The sequence below is a fragment of the Bufo bufo genome, chromosome 2 (genome assembly GCF_905171765.1).
Source record: "Bufo bufo chromosome 2, aBufBuf1.1, whole genome shotgun sequence".
Taxonomy (NCBI): domain Eukaryota; kingdom Metazoa; phylum Chordata; class Amphibia; order Anura; family Bufonidae; genus Bufo; species Bufo bufo.
The window spans coordinates 189,240,950-189,255,313 of NC_053390.1; the positions used below are offsets into that span (position 1 = coordinate 189,240,950).

The 14,364-nt window shown below is 48.2% G+C and overlaps 1 protein-coding gene across 1 annotated transcript in view; it reads left to right on the forward strand.

Moving 5' to 3' along the window:
- Positions 1–2,882: 2,882 nt before the first annotated feature.
- The window catches only part of PRRC1 (proline rich coiled-coil 1), a 35,851-nt gene continuing 24,369 nt past the window's right edge, over positions 2,883–14,364 (forward strand). The window contains exon 1 of the mRNA XM_040415979.1: positions 2,883–3,129. The gene's annotated coding sequence lies outside the window, so the exon portion shown is untranslated. The remainder of the gene's footprint in view (positions 3,130–14,364) is intronic.

Sequence of the window (14,364 nt, forward strand, 5' to 3'; positions counted from 1 at the left end):
CCCGTTCCCCAGACCTGAATCCAATTGAGCACATCTGGGACATCATGTCTCGCTCTATCCACCAACGTCACGTTGCACCACAGACTGTCCAGGCGTTGGCAGATGCTTTAGTCCAGGTCTGGGAGGAGATCCCTCAGGAGACCGTCCGCCACCTCATCAGGAGCATGCACAGGCGTTGTAAGGAGGTCATACAGGCACGTGGAGGCCACACGCACTACTGAGCCTCATTTTGACTTGTTTTAAGGAGATTACATCAAAGTTGGATCAGCCTGTAGTGTGTTTTTCCACTTTAATTTTGAGTGTGACTCCAAATCCAGACCTCCACGAGTTGAAAAATTTGATTTCCATTTTTTTATTTTTGTGTGATTTTGTTGTCAGCACATTCAACTATGTAAAGAACAAAGTAATTCATTTAATTAACTCAGATCTAGGATGTGTTATTTTTGTGTTCCCTTTATTTTTTTGAGCAGTGTATATTAGTTATAGGACATCAGTGCATTGTTTTCTTCTCCATGAGATTTCATCCATTTTGTATGCACCAACAACTCTATATGGCCTTTTGCACACGGCCGGCGCAAAACGATGCAGACCCATTCAACTTGAATGGGTCTGTGATCCATCCGCTCCGCAAATAAAAATAGAACAAGTTCTATGTTTTTGCGGTGCGGAGGCACGGACAGAAACCCCACAGAAGCGCTCCATAGTGCTTCAGTCTCGCACCGCAGCTCAGGATTGTGGACCCATTCAAGTGAATACGTAATACGGGCCACGGCCGCCTGCATAAGGCCTAACTCACAGCATAGCCGTGCAGGCAAGCAGTGTACGCTGTAGTCTCCCCCTCAGCAGTGTACGCTGGGCGCTGTAGTCTCCCCCTCAGCAGTGTACGCTGGGCGCTGTAGTCTCCCCCTCAGCAGTGTACGCTGGGCGCTGTAGTCTCCCCCTCAGCAGTGTACGCTGGGCGCTGTAGTCTCCCCCTCAGCAGTGTACGCTGGGCGCTGTAGTCTCCCCTCAGCAGTGTACGCTGGGCGCTGTAGTCTCCCCTCAGCAGTGTACGCTGGGCGCTGTAGTCTCCCCCTCAGCAGTGTACGCTGGGCGCTGTAGTCTCCCCCTCAGCAGTGTACGCTGGGCGCTGTAGTCTCCCCCTCAGCAGTGTACGCTGGGCGCTGTAGTCTCCCCCTCAGCAGTGTACGCTGGGCGCTGTAGTCTCCCCCTCAGCAGTGTACGCTGGGCGCTGTAGTCTCCCCCTCAGCAGTGTACGCTGGGCGCTGTAGTCTCCCCCTCAGCAGTGTACGCTGGGCGCTGTAGTCTCCCCCTCAGCAGTGTACGCTGGGCGCTGTAGTCTCCCCCTCAGCAGTGTACGCTGGGCGCTGTAGTCTCCCCTCAGCAGTGTACGCTGGGCGCTGTAGTCTCCCCTCAGCAGTGTACGCTGGGCGCTGTAGTCTCCCCTCAGCAGTGTACGCTGGGCGCTGTAGTCTCCCCCTCAGCAGTGTATGCTGGGCGCTGTAGTCTCCCCTCAGCAGTGTACGCTGGGCGCTGTAGTCTCCCCCTCAGCAGTGTACGCTGGGCGCTGTAGTCTCCCCTCAGCAGTGTACGCTGGGCGCTGTAGTCTCCCCCTCAGCAGTGTACGCTGGGCGCTGTAGTCTCCCCCTCAGCAGTGTACGCTGGGCGCTGTAGTCTCCCCCTCAGCAGTGTACGCTGGGCGCTGTAGTCTCCCCCTCAGCAGTGTACGCTGTAGTCTCCCCCTCAGCAGTGTACGCTGTAGTCTCCCCCTCAGCAGTGTATGCTGGGCGCTGTAGTCTCCCCTCAGCAGTGTACGCTGGGTGCTGTAGTCTCCCCCTCAGCAGTGTACGCTGGGCGCTGTAGTCTCCCCCTCAGCAGTGTACGCTGGGTGCTGTAGTCTCCCCCTCAGCAGTGTACGCTGGGCGCTGTAGTCTCCCCCTCAGCAGTGTACGCTGGGCGCTGTAGTCTCCCCCTCAGCAGTGTACGCTGGGCGCTGTAGTCTCCCCCTCAGCAGTGTACGCTGGGCGCTGTAGTCTCCCCCTCAGCAGTGTACGCTGTAGTCTCCCCCTCAGCAGTGTACGCTGTAGTCTCCCCCTCAGCAGTGTATGCTGGGCGCTGTAGTCTCCCCTCAGCAGTGTACGCTGGGTGCTGTAGTCTCCCCCTCAGCAGTGTACGCTGGGCGCTGTAGTCTCCCCCTCAGCAGTGTACGCTGGGTGCTGTAGTCTCCCCCTCAGCAGTGTACGCTGGGCGCTGTAGTCTCCCCCTCAGCAGTGTACGCTGGGTGCTGTAGTCTCCCCCTCAGCAGTGTACGCTGGGTGCTGTAGTCTCCCCCTCAGCAGTGTACGCTGGGCGCTGTAGTCTCCCCCTCAGCAGTGTACGCTGGGTGCTGTAGTCTCCCCCTCAGCAGTGTACGCTGGGCGCTGTAGTCTCCCCCTCAGCAGTGTACGCTGGGCGCTGTAGTCTCCCCCTCAGCAGTGTACGCTGGGTGCTGTAGTCTCCCCCTCAGCAGTGTACGCTGGGTGCTGTAGTCTCCCCCTCAGCAGTGTACGCTGGGTGCTGTAGTCTCCCCCTCAGCAGTGTACGCTGGGTGCTGTAGTCTCCCCCTCAGCAGTGAACGCTGGGCGCTGTAGTCTCCCCCTCAGCAGTGTACGCTGGGCGCTGTAGTCTCCCCTCAGCAGTGTACCCTGGGTGCTGTAGTCTCCCCTCAGCAGTGTACGGTGGCAGTTGTCTCCCCCTCAGCAGTGTAAGGTGGCAGTAGTCTCCCCCTCAGCAGTGTGCAGTCCCCGCACAGGCCCCCTGACAGCGGCTGCTCAGTGCCCAGGCCGTGCCCTCCTTCCCCATCCTCACTACAACCAGCGGCATGGCGCCCTCCCCTCAGTGCGCACACGTCCGCATCACGGCGTCCCCGTCACACCCGGCTCCCGGGATCCCACGCTGTAGACACGCCCCCGGCCTGGGTCCAGCTCTCTCCGCCTAGTCCGGGTTACGTGGCAGCGCTACCGTCAGCAGCACAGCGGCGGACATATTACATGCCGGTCGGTGGAAGCGGTAACCGGCTGCTGCAGGGTATCCCGTTACACAGCGGAGGGATCCGGGAGGTGCTGCAGTCAGCGGAGCGGCCGTGCACAGGTGAGGTGACGGGCAGAGCACCCGCAGCACTGTCCTCCCGGCTATACATTCACCGCCGCCTCATAACTCCATTATACAGAGAACGTCCAGGGCGGGAGGGAGGTATAACGTGTCAGCAAGGACCGGGGTGCGAGGGATTCTGGGAAATGTAGTCACAATGTAGTGGCAGTCATGTCTGTGCTCGGGCAGCCAGTAGTCACCCTGGGTTCCACCAGAATGGAAGGGCTTGTTCAGCTTTGATTTCACTGCTTGTGTCAGAGGGTTTGCTGGGAGTTGGGAGACAGCGGTAGACTGACCCTTTAATAAACAGCCCCCTGTTCCTCTAATTGGGATGTGTTGACATTTGTACATGATCTAATCTGACCCCCATCAGCAAATCCGATGCACTGAGACTGGTCCAAGGGCCTGTTCACACTGTGGGATTTTGGTGTGGTGTCAGCCACCCACTGTTTTCAATGCAAGGTATATCGCTGCAGTTAATGGGCTAGGCTAGGGGATAACTCTTAGATTGGTGGGGGTCCTACCACTACGACCCCCACCAGTCACGAGAATGGGGGCCCCGTACCCCCTGCAGTCCCCCTGAAGTGAATAGTGCCATGCTCCATTCATTTCTGTGGTTATTCCACAGATAGGCGAGCACCGTGTACTCTGAATGAATGGAGCGGCCATGCGCATGTGCGACCTGCTGCTCCGTTCATTTCAGAGGATGTACACGGTTCTTGTGATCAGTGGGGGTCGCTGCCGTAGGATCCCCACTGATCTAATAGCGGAATACCCCTTTAATATGGATGGAATGACATTAAAGGGGTTGGCCGGGCTGCAGATAGTGAAGACCTGTCCTCAGGCTCCCGGTCACTTGAATGGAAGCTGAGCTGCAGTATGGCCAGTACACCGAGCTGTCTGCCTCCAGCTCCATATCATACACTGTATGGTTTCAGTGGCCGCCCCCAAAACAGTCGGTCAATGGGGGTGCCGAGAGTTGGGCCACCCCCTATCCTGGATCATCAATGTCTACAGCCTGGACAACCCCTTTAAGGGCATAATCAATCTTGGGGGAAAAAACTATGCCAAGAATGGCCATCAGTTTTTTTCTGACATGAATTTAATATCTGTGCCATATTTCCGTGTTAAAAAACAAAAACAAAAAAACCTCCCAAATACTGCAATACTGCTATGTGAACATCCTCCCGAGGTTCTAGAAAGCTGGTTTCACCAGGGTGAGTTGCCCACCTAGTTAGATTTTGAAGAAGGCATAGAAAAGTCCTAGCCATGTGAGATATATCAAGAACATACAGTAACATGCAATTATAAAGAACATTAAAAGAGGTCTCCAACCCCTAAAAAGCACTTGCCATTGGCCCAGGTACCCAAAAAGTTTAGTAAGTGCAATGTGTGAGAATACTAGGCCAGAACTGTACTGCGTGTGTATGTAAGGGTGGGCTCACATCTGCGTACCGGATTCCGTTCTTAGTTTCCATTATAACATGGTTATAACGGAATCCATAAGACGTAAGTCAAAACGGAAGCCTTTAGGAGGCATTCCGTTTTGATCCGTCATAATAGAAGTCTATGGGGAAGCATAACGCATCCGTCTGGTTCCTGTTATGCAAGATGGAAAACAAAGTCCTGTCAACGGGAACGGGACGGATCTGTTATGATTCCCATAGACTTCTATTATGACGGAAAGCAAAACGAAATGCCTTTTAAAGACTTCCGTTTTGCATTTCGTCATAATATAAGTCTATGGGCAGCAGAACCGATCTGGTTTCCATTATGTTGGACTGGACACCTGCATAATGGAAACCAGAATGGATCCGTTCTGCTGCCCAAAGACTTGTACTATGAAGGATCAAAACGGAATGCCTCTTAAAGGCTTCCGTTTTGACTTCCGTCTTATGGAGTCCGTTATTTTCCGTTAGAACGATTGTGGTAATGTGAACAGGAAAGTATATGGTAAAGTCCTGGGAGGGGTGTATATCTCACCCAGGTTCCTCAACTGCGTGAGGTAAGTAAGGCTACTTTCACACTAGCGTTCGGGTGTCCGCTCGTGCGCACCGTTTGAAGGGGCTCACGAGCGGCCCCGAACGCATCCGTCTGGCCCCAATGCATTCTCAGTGGAGGCGGATCCACTGAGAATGCATCCGCCTGCCAGCATTCAGCCTCCGCTCCGCTCAGTGAGCGGACACCTGAACGCTGCTTGCAGCGTTCGGGTGTCCGCCTGGCCGTGCGGAGGCGAGCGGATCCGTCCAGACTTACAATGTAAGTCAATGAGGGCGGATCCGCTTGAAGATGACACCATATGGCTCAATCTTCAAGCGGATCCGTTCCCCATTGACTTACAATGTAAAGTCTGAACGGATCCGCTCAGACAACTTTCACACTTAGAAAATTTTCTAAGTTTTAATGCAGACGCATCCGTTCTGAACGGATGCGAACGTCTGCATTATCGGAGCGGATCCGTCTGATGAAACATCAGACGGATCCACTCCGAACGCAAGTGTGAACGTAGCCTAAGATCCAGAATGGTGCTGGTGGCTTCAGGAAATATAGTTGCTGAAGCTATTTTCTTTAGTAGTTAATAGGCTGGATTTTATTGGACTGGTTCAGTGGGGGGATATGTACCAGAAACAATACAAAAATGGGATACCTTCTCGGCGCAAACACGACCTCAATGTATGTTTTTTAAAAACTAATTTTTTATTAGGTAATAAGCGACAATGCGTTTCGGAGTAAATATACCCCTTTCTCAAGTCTAAAAAACATAATGTTTGGTTACCGGTGACATATAGTGATAAAAGGTGTATTGATACCAAGAGCATGTCAAGAAAAAAGGATGTTCAATGCATAAATGAGAATGAATAATTAAAAACATTACTTGAATAAATTTCAAATAGGTAAGGTACAATTCATACAATACATAAAATATCATAGCTATACAGTAAACAATGCAAGGAGGGCGCAGGTCGACTGTCAGTGATATAGCGCCCTCCTTGAATTGGCAACCGTGTGATAATAACACTTGGTACGGGTCGCTGGATAGTACGGTATAGTTTAAAGGGATTCTATCACCTCGTTTTAGCCTATAGAGCTGCGGACATGCACGGCTAGATCACCGCTAGCATGTCCGCAATATACCTGTCCCATAGCGCTGTGTGCTTTTATTGTTTAATTTTTATTTTATAGATATGTAAATGAGCCTGGTAAGGAGCCCAAGGGGCTGTACTAACCGTTCTGGAGCCCAGCCACGCCCCCCTGTGGTTGAAGGACAAGGAGCTGGATGATGTATGGGGGAGTAGGGGGACGGTAGATTGTGGGAATACTGAGTGGGTCAGACGATGCAGATTTGGGAATGATGAGGGGTATGAGAAAATGAACCTGTGGAAACTGGCTAGGGGAATGATGGAGACGAGAAATGAGCTTGAACCAACCAGTGTGTTGGTTAGAATAGGTGGACCAACCGGAAGGGGGGGGGGGGGGGATGGAATGAAAGATCAATTGGAGGGATGGGAGGACACTAGGGACGGGGCAGACAGTTGGGGGGAGTAGCAGGAAGTGGGTGGAATTAAATAGTGGTTAGGACTGTCCCAGGGTGAAAAAACTGGTGCAGAGAACCTTCTTGGGGTGGAGGATCAGGCATTATTTAGAAACCGTTACTCTCAAGGGATTCATTCAGGCCGTAAGGTTCTAATGTTTGCAACTTGAAGATCCAAAACATTTATTTTCGTCTCAGTTTTTGGTAACGATTAGCGTGAGTGGCAGGAATGTGTTCAATTGGTGTTATAGAAAGATCTGTGGGGTCCTTGTTGTGAGCTTGAAAGAAATGTCTGGATACTCCAAAGACCTACTTCATCTATCCTTTGGTCTAGAGAAGCTATAGAAGGAAGAGATCCAGCATCATATGGACTGTCTACTATTGGAAATATATCTAAAAGAAAACCTCGTCCCCAGACGTCTGAGATTAGGATTTGAAAGCACTTTAAAAAATGACCCCATCTTTTCCAAAGAATGGGACGAATATATGTTGACATGTGCCCGTGGCATGCTTGATAGGCTCCACAATAAACGAAAACAACTATGTGACACATTAAAAATACAGGTAGATAAACAAGTAGCCAACCTCGCTCAATATACAACACATAATGACTTCATTAAGTTTGATCGGCTCATCACTACCAGGGTTCTCCAATATGAAAAAGAAACAATAGAAACCAAATCCACTAAGCTAAATAGAGATAGGACCAACTTTCACACAAATAACATCAAATTTTGGCTAAACCGACCAAGTAACCAACACACAACAGATTTTCAAGGACCCACGTTACCATCACATAATATAGCTCAGTCCATGTCCCACCCAGCCCTGATACCCACGCAATCGACAGAAGCCTTACAATTACATACCCATCTGCCTAAAGTACTCCCGATACCGAGACGTTCTTGAGATCGAGACACCACCAAAAAGCACTACCAGAGAAATACCTTCCTCAACAGCAATAGGAAGAAACCTTCAAATAAACCCACATACGGGCACCATAGCCCCGCCCCTAAAGTACATTCCACATCACACCACACCTCGCTTCCCTCACCCTAAATCCTAAACCCACCGCATCTGTACCCTCAAACTCAAGACCACCACAAATTCAGTGGTCTATTGAAAATAACCATCCTACTATGCCACCCATTTTAGAGACTAATGACCAATCTATTGATCGTCTCAACTTTCCTCCCACCACCTTTGGATCTGCAACGTCCGCCGGACTGCGACCACCCTGCCAACTGTTTCAACCACACTGATACCAACTGTGAGCCACACAGTAGATGATAACAATCTTTCTGTGCTGTCTGAAGATTCCCTCATCACTATCCATAATACCAGTACTCAGGACTATCCAGATCACATTGGTCTTCAGTCTTTTTTTATCCTTACCCGGGTCCCTGATCCCGGAAGCAACTTATGCCCTACAGCAACCATCAGGGACCACTATGATTACGGACTTCTTACGACCCGCCCTAAATAGGGGACTAAAAAGAAGAATAAGCCTAGAAGAGGACGACAGGGAGGGAAATCGAGATCAAATAGGAGCACAAATCCCCAAGAAAACGGAGATGAATACTGTGAGTCCCAAGAGAAACCAGATAACAGTCTAGTCCGAATTTTCCACTTATCCTCACATTTACTAAGCGACATAGTGACCAATCTATTACAGAAAGGCCTCTCTTTTTGCCCCACAGGTAAATTTTATGAATTTGAGCTATTTGTAGACCTAAACACATTTATTTGGAAATTAACGTTAAACCGACATTTTGAAATCCAAGCACAAAAACGGAAAATTACATCACAAGCCACATCTGAGAATGTTCCAACAGCTCCCGATGGGACACTGAAAGCCATCAATACGGGACTAAAACCAAAATCTACGTTTAACCCTATACACCACAGAGGCAGCCATATAGAAACATTCGCCGCCCTCGTCACCAAAGACCACTCGGGACCATCAATAAAGACCTGAACATTCCTAACAACCTTAGAAAGGAAAAGAATGCCCTAAAGAACATTATAACCAACGAGTCAATCATCATAAGTGCAGACAAAGGAGGTGGCATTGTGATACAAGATAGAAATGATTATCTAGCCGAAGCACACAAAATCTTGAAAGATGAAGAGTATTACGAAATCTTGAAAGAAAATCCACTTAAAGAGGATGCAAAGAAACTGGCACAATTACTGGAAGCCGCCGAGAAGCAACAAATACTATCAAAAAATGTAAAAGAGTATATCTTAGTGGAACACCCGAACCTAGCATTATTCTATCACTTACCTAAGGTACATAAATCCATAATTAATCCACCAGGGACACCAATTATCTCCGGCACATCCTCCTTAACTTGTAATTTGTCCCACTATATAGATATTTTGTTAGAGAAGTACGTCATTTAATTACTGTCATATTTAAAGGATTCAGCAAGTCTAATTTCCCTTCTCAAGGAAATTGAATGGAAGGACTCCTACGTTTGGACAACATTGGATGTCTCAGCATTATATTCAAACATCCCACACACAGCAGGAATAAATGCCATACAGCACTTCCTACAGCAAGATAGGACCCTACCTGCTTCCCAAAACCAATTTATATTGGACGCAATAAACTATCTTAAACCATAACATCTTTACCTTTGAAAATAAAATATATAAGCAAACGAAAGGAACCGCAATGGGTACGCATTTCGTGCTGAGCTTCTCAAATTTATATATGGGAGTATTTGAGGAACAATTCATTTACAATGAACACCCATGGTGCAATAAGTTGATATTTTACAGGCGGTACATTGATGATTTGCTACTAATCAGGGACGGAAGCCTGGACGATGCCAACAACTTCACTTCTCATCTGAATAACAACACCTTTAACCTCACCTTTACGGCAAACCACTCCAAAGTAGCTATAGAATATTTAGATTTGGTCCTCTGTTCTGAAAGAAAATCTATAGAAACCAGAATTTTCTTTAAGAAAGTAGATGGCAACAGTTATCTAGACTATCAAAGTGCCCACCATAAGAAATGGAAAAACAATATTCCATTTTGCCAATTCAAGCGTATCCGCAGAAATTGCACAAACGATGTGGACTTCAGACATCAGAGCCAGATCATTAAAAGGAGATTCCAAAACAAAGGATATCCCAGTAAGATCATAGAAGCGGCTTACCAACGGACACATGGACACACTCAGGAAGATTTGCCTCTCCTTAAGAAAAAAGGAACAAGTTGATCCAAAAAAGCCACTGAGAATTTCAGATCCAACTTAATCACCACATACAACATCAACCACAATATCCTGCGGAACATCCTCAACAAGCATTGGTCCATCTTACAAGCAGATCAGTTTCTGAAAAAACACATCCGACCAAGACCCCAAATTACCTTTAGGACGGCTCAAACCCTCAAAAATCTCATTGCTCCTAGCCGGTTACGGGATAAGAAACAGGACCGATCACATCCTACCACCTTATTTCCACAAGTCCTCGAAGCTATAAATGTGGACACCGTCCGTGCAAATGTCCCAATATTTCCTCCCGAGTCACTAAGTTTTCAAGCAATACCACTGGAGAAAAATTTGAGATCAAATATTTCTTGAACTGTTCCTCCACGTATGTGGAATGCACACGTGGACTACAGTATATAGGCCGCACTACCCTGACCCTAAAGGAAAAAAATTAACAATTAACAACATCGTTGGAATATAACGAATGACATTTCTTTCAAGCTCACAACAAGGACCCCCGCAGATCTTTCTATAACACCGATTGAACACATTCCTGCCACTTACGCTAATCGTTACCAAAAACTGAGATGAAAATAAATGTTTTGGATCTTCAAGTTGCAAACATTAGAAACCTTATATGAATGAATGAATGAATCCCTTGAGAGTAACTGTTTCTAAATAATGCCTGATCCTCCACCTCAATAAGGTTCTCCGCACCAGTTTTTTCACCCTGGGACCATCCTAACAACCATTTAATTCCACCCACTTCCTGCTACTCCCCCCCAACTGTCTGCCCCTTCCCTAGTGTCCTCCCATCCCTCTAATTGATCTTTCGATCTATCCCCATTCCCCCCCCCCCCCTTTCCGGTTGGTCCACCTATTCTAACCAACACACTGGTTGGTTCCAGCTCATTTCTCGTCTCCATCATTCCCCTAGCCAGTTTCCACAGGTTCATTTTCTCATACCCCTCATCATTCCCAAATCTGCATCGTCTGACCCACTCAGTATTCCCACCATCTACCATCCCCATACATCATCCAGCTCCTTGTCCTTCAACCACATACAGCCATATCCCCTCTCAGCATCACCTACTCTTCACAATCCATTTTCGTTCACCATACCCCCCCCCCTCGATACCTCAATCCCTTCCATTATTCTCTAGATAGCATGTCTCTTCCGTCCTTTGATTAAGTTCCCCCTCAGATCCCATTACACACACTCCTTCCCTCTTCTCCATCCATCCATATACTCTCATCCTAACAGACTGAATGAGCCGCTGCGCTCTGATATTGAGCGCGCACATCCAGCACAAGACAGCTTCGGATCAGCCAGCTGTCAGTCTAAGACCCCGCCCCCTTTCCCCCGGCTCTTGAACGCGCGCTTTCGCACACACGTGAATGGGCCGCGCTACCTGCAGTTGTTTGGATCCCACAGGTGCCGTTCTTGTAGCTTTCCTCTCTCTTCCAATACACTAGATACAGTATAATATCTCAGTCCCTTCTGTTGTAACAGCCTCTGGAACAACACCCCCTGTTATACACTGCTCAAAAAAATAAAGGGAACACAAAATTAACACATCCTAGATCTGAGTTAATTAAATATTCTTCTGAAATACTTTGTTCTTTACATAGTTGAATGTGCTGACAACAAAATCACACAAAAAAAAAAAAAATGGAAATCAAATTTTTCAACCCATGGAGGTCTGGATTTGGAGTCCCACTCAAAATTAAAGTGGAAAAACACACTACAGGCTGATCAAACTTTGATGTAATGTCCTTAAAACAAGTCAAAATGAGGCTCAGTAGTGTGTGTGGCCTCCACGTGCCTGTATGACCTCCCTACAACGCCTGTGCATGCTCCTGATGAGGTGGCGGACGGTCTCCTGAGGGATCTCCTCCCAGACCTGGACTAAAGCATCTGCCAACTCCTGGACAGTCTGTGGTGCAACATGACGTTGGTGGATAGAGCGAGACATGATGTCCCAGATGTGCTCAATTGGATTCAGGTCTGGGGAACGGGCGGGCCAGTCCATAGCATCAATGCCTTCGTCTTGCAGGAACTGCTGACACACTCCAGCCACATGAGGTCTAGCATTGTCTTGCATTAGGAGGAACCCAGGGCCAACCGCACCAGCATATGGTCTCACAAGGGGTCTGAGGATCTCATCTCGGTACCTAATGGCAGTCAGGCTACCTCTGGCGAGCACATGGAGGGCTCTGCGGCCCTCCAAAGAAATGCCACCCCACACCATTACTGACCCAATGCCAAACCGGTCATGCTGGAGGATGTTGCAGGCAGCAGAACGTTCTCCACGGCGTCTCCAGACTCTGTCACGTCTGTCACATGTGCTCAGTGTGAACCTGCTTTCATCTGTGAAGAGCACAGGGCGCCAGTGGCGAATTTGCCAATCTTGGTGTTCTCTGGCAAATGCCAAACGTCCTGCACGGTGTTGGGCTGTGGACGTCGGGCCCTCATATCACCCTCATGGAGTCTGTTTCTGACCATTTGAGCAGACACATGCACATTCGTGGCCTGCTGGAGGTCATTTTGCAGGGCTCTGGCAGTGCTCCTCCTGTTCCTCCTTGCACAAAGGCAGAGGTAGCGGTCCTGCTGCTGGGTTGTTGGCCTCCTCCACGTCTCCTGATGTACTGGCCTGTCTCCTGGTAGCGCCTCCATGCTGTGGACACTACGCTGACAGACACAGCAAACCTTCTTGCCACAGCTCGCATTGATGTGCCATCCTGGATAAGCTGCACTACCTGAGCCACTTGTGTGGGTTGTAGACTCTGTCTCATGCTACCACTAGAGTGAAAGCACCGCCAGCATTCAAAAGTGACCAAAACATCAGCCAGGAAGCATAGGAACTGAGAAGTGGTCTGTGGTCACCACATGCAGAACCACTCCTTTATTGGGGGTGTCTTGCTAATTGCCTATAATTTCCCCCTGTTGTCTATCCAATTTGCACAACAGTATGTGAAATTGATTGTCACTCAGTGTTGCTTCCTAAGTGGACAGTTTGATTTCACAGAAGTGTGATTGACTTGGAGTTACATTGTGTTGTTTAAGTGTTCCCTTTATTTTTTTGAGCAGTGTATAATCCTTTCATTTTCCCTCCTTTCTATATGCATTCCATTGTACTATAGCCCAATCTCCTCCTTTGCACTAATACCTGCCATTATACCCCAGCCTCCTGTTATTATTAACCTGACAGTACAACCCAGCATTTGTACTATTATCTTGACACTCTACCTTCAGCCTCCCTTGGTGTATTATTATTATTATTATTATATTATTATTATTATTATGAAAGCTTAATCCAGCCTCCTATTGTGTATTATGACCTTGAGAATATGCCCCTAGTGTCCCCTTGTGGAATTATCACTGGTCATTTCCTTTGACCCATTACATTTTCCTATTTTTCACATGCATCAAATTATTCCACAGTTTGGATTATCCACATGTGAGAAGCTACACTCTCTGCATCAGCACTGACCCCACAGGTTTCCCCCCTCATCATGTAGGACTTTAGTGTACCATTTTACCCTGCATTTTCCGACAATTTTCTTGTAGCAAATCTCCTCACTACATGTGACTTAAACTATACCGTACTATCCAGCGACCAGTACCAAGTGTTATTATCACACGGTCGCCAATTCAAGGAGGGCGCTATATCGCTGACAGTCGACCTGCGCCCTCCTTGCATTGTTTACTGTATATCTGTCACGACCGCTACCCCAGCAGCAGTCGTGTCGCACCAGACAGAGGGGAAAGGGGACCCTTATCTACGGATGGGAATAGTATGGCCACCCCTGGTAACCCTAAGCTGGCACCTGTCTGCCCTGATACCCTAGACGGGGTGTGAACGCGTGCGGCGAGCTGGATGCCTAAACCCTCCGTCACCCTAAAAAGCCTAGAGTGGGGAACGGCCGATGGGAGCGCTAGTCACCATCACTCATGTCTAGGAGAACAGCAGGAGAAGACAGCAACAAATAAACTATATAAGAGATAGACTTATCCAGTCACGAGCAGAGAAGGCGATCCCAATCATGACAGTCCACGCCGGACAAGAGCTCCACAGCAACACCATAAAACGATCTCCTTCAAAGGTCAGAATAGAACTGGAAGTGAAGACTATATCTGGCAATGACTGCAAGTGAAAGTGAAACTAATATAGTAGCTGGGAGTGGCAGACAGGACTCACCTGAGAAGGATGCCTACAAACTCCCAGTCAGGACAAAAAGGTTCACAAGGCAAAACCCAGATGACATACCCTGAACCACGGAGCAAACTCACAAGCTATCGCGAGTAGCAAGTCGCTGCGACCTTCTCCTCCCAGACCTGTCTGGATCAGTCACAGTCGTGACAATATCTATGATATTTTATGCATTGTATGAATTGTACCTTACCTATTTGAAATTTATTCAAGTAATGTTTTTTAATTATTTATTCTCATTTATGCATTGAACATCCTTT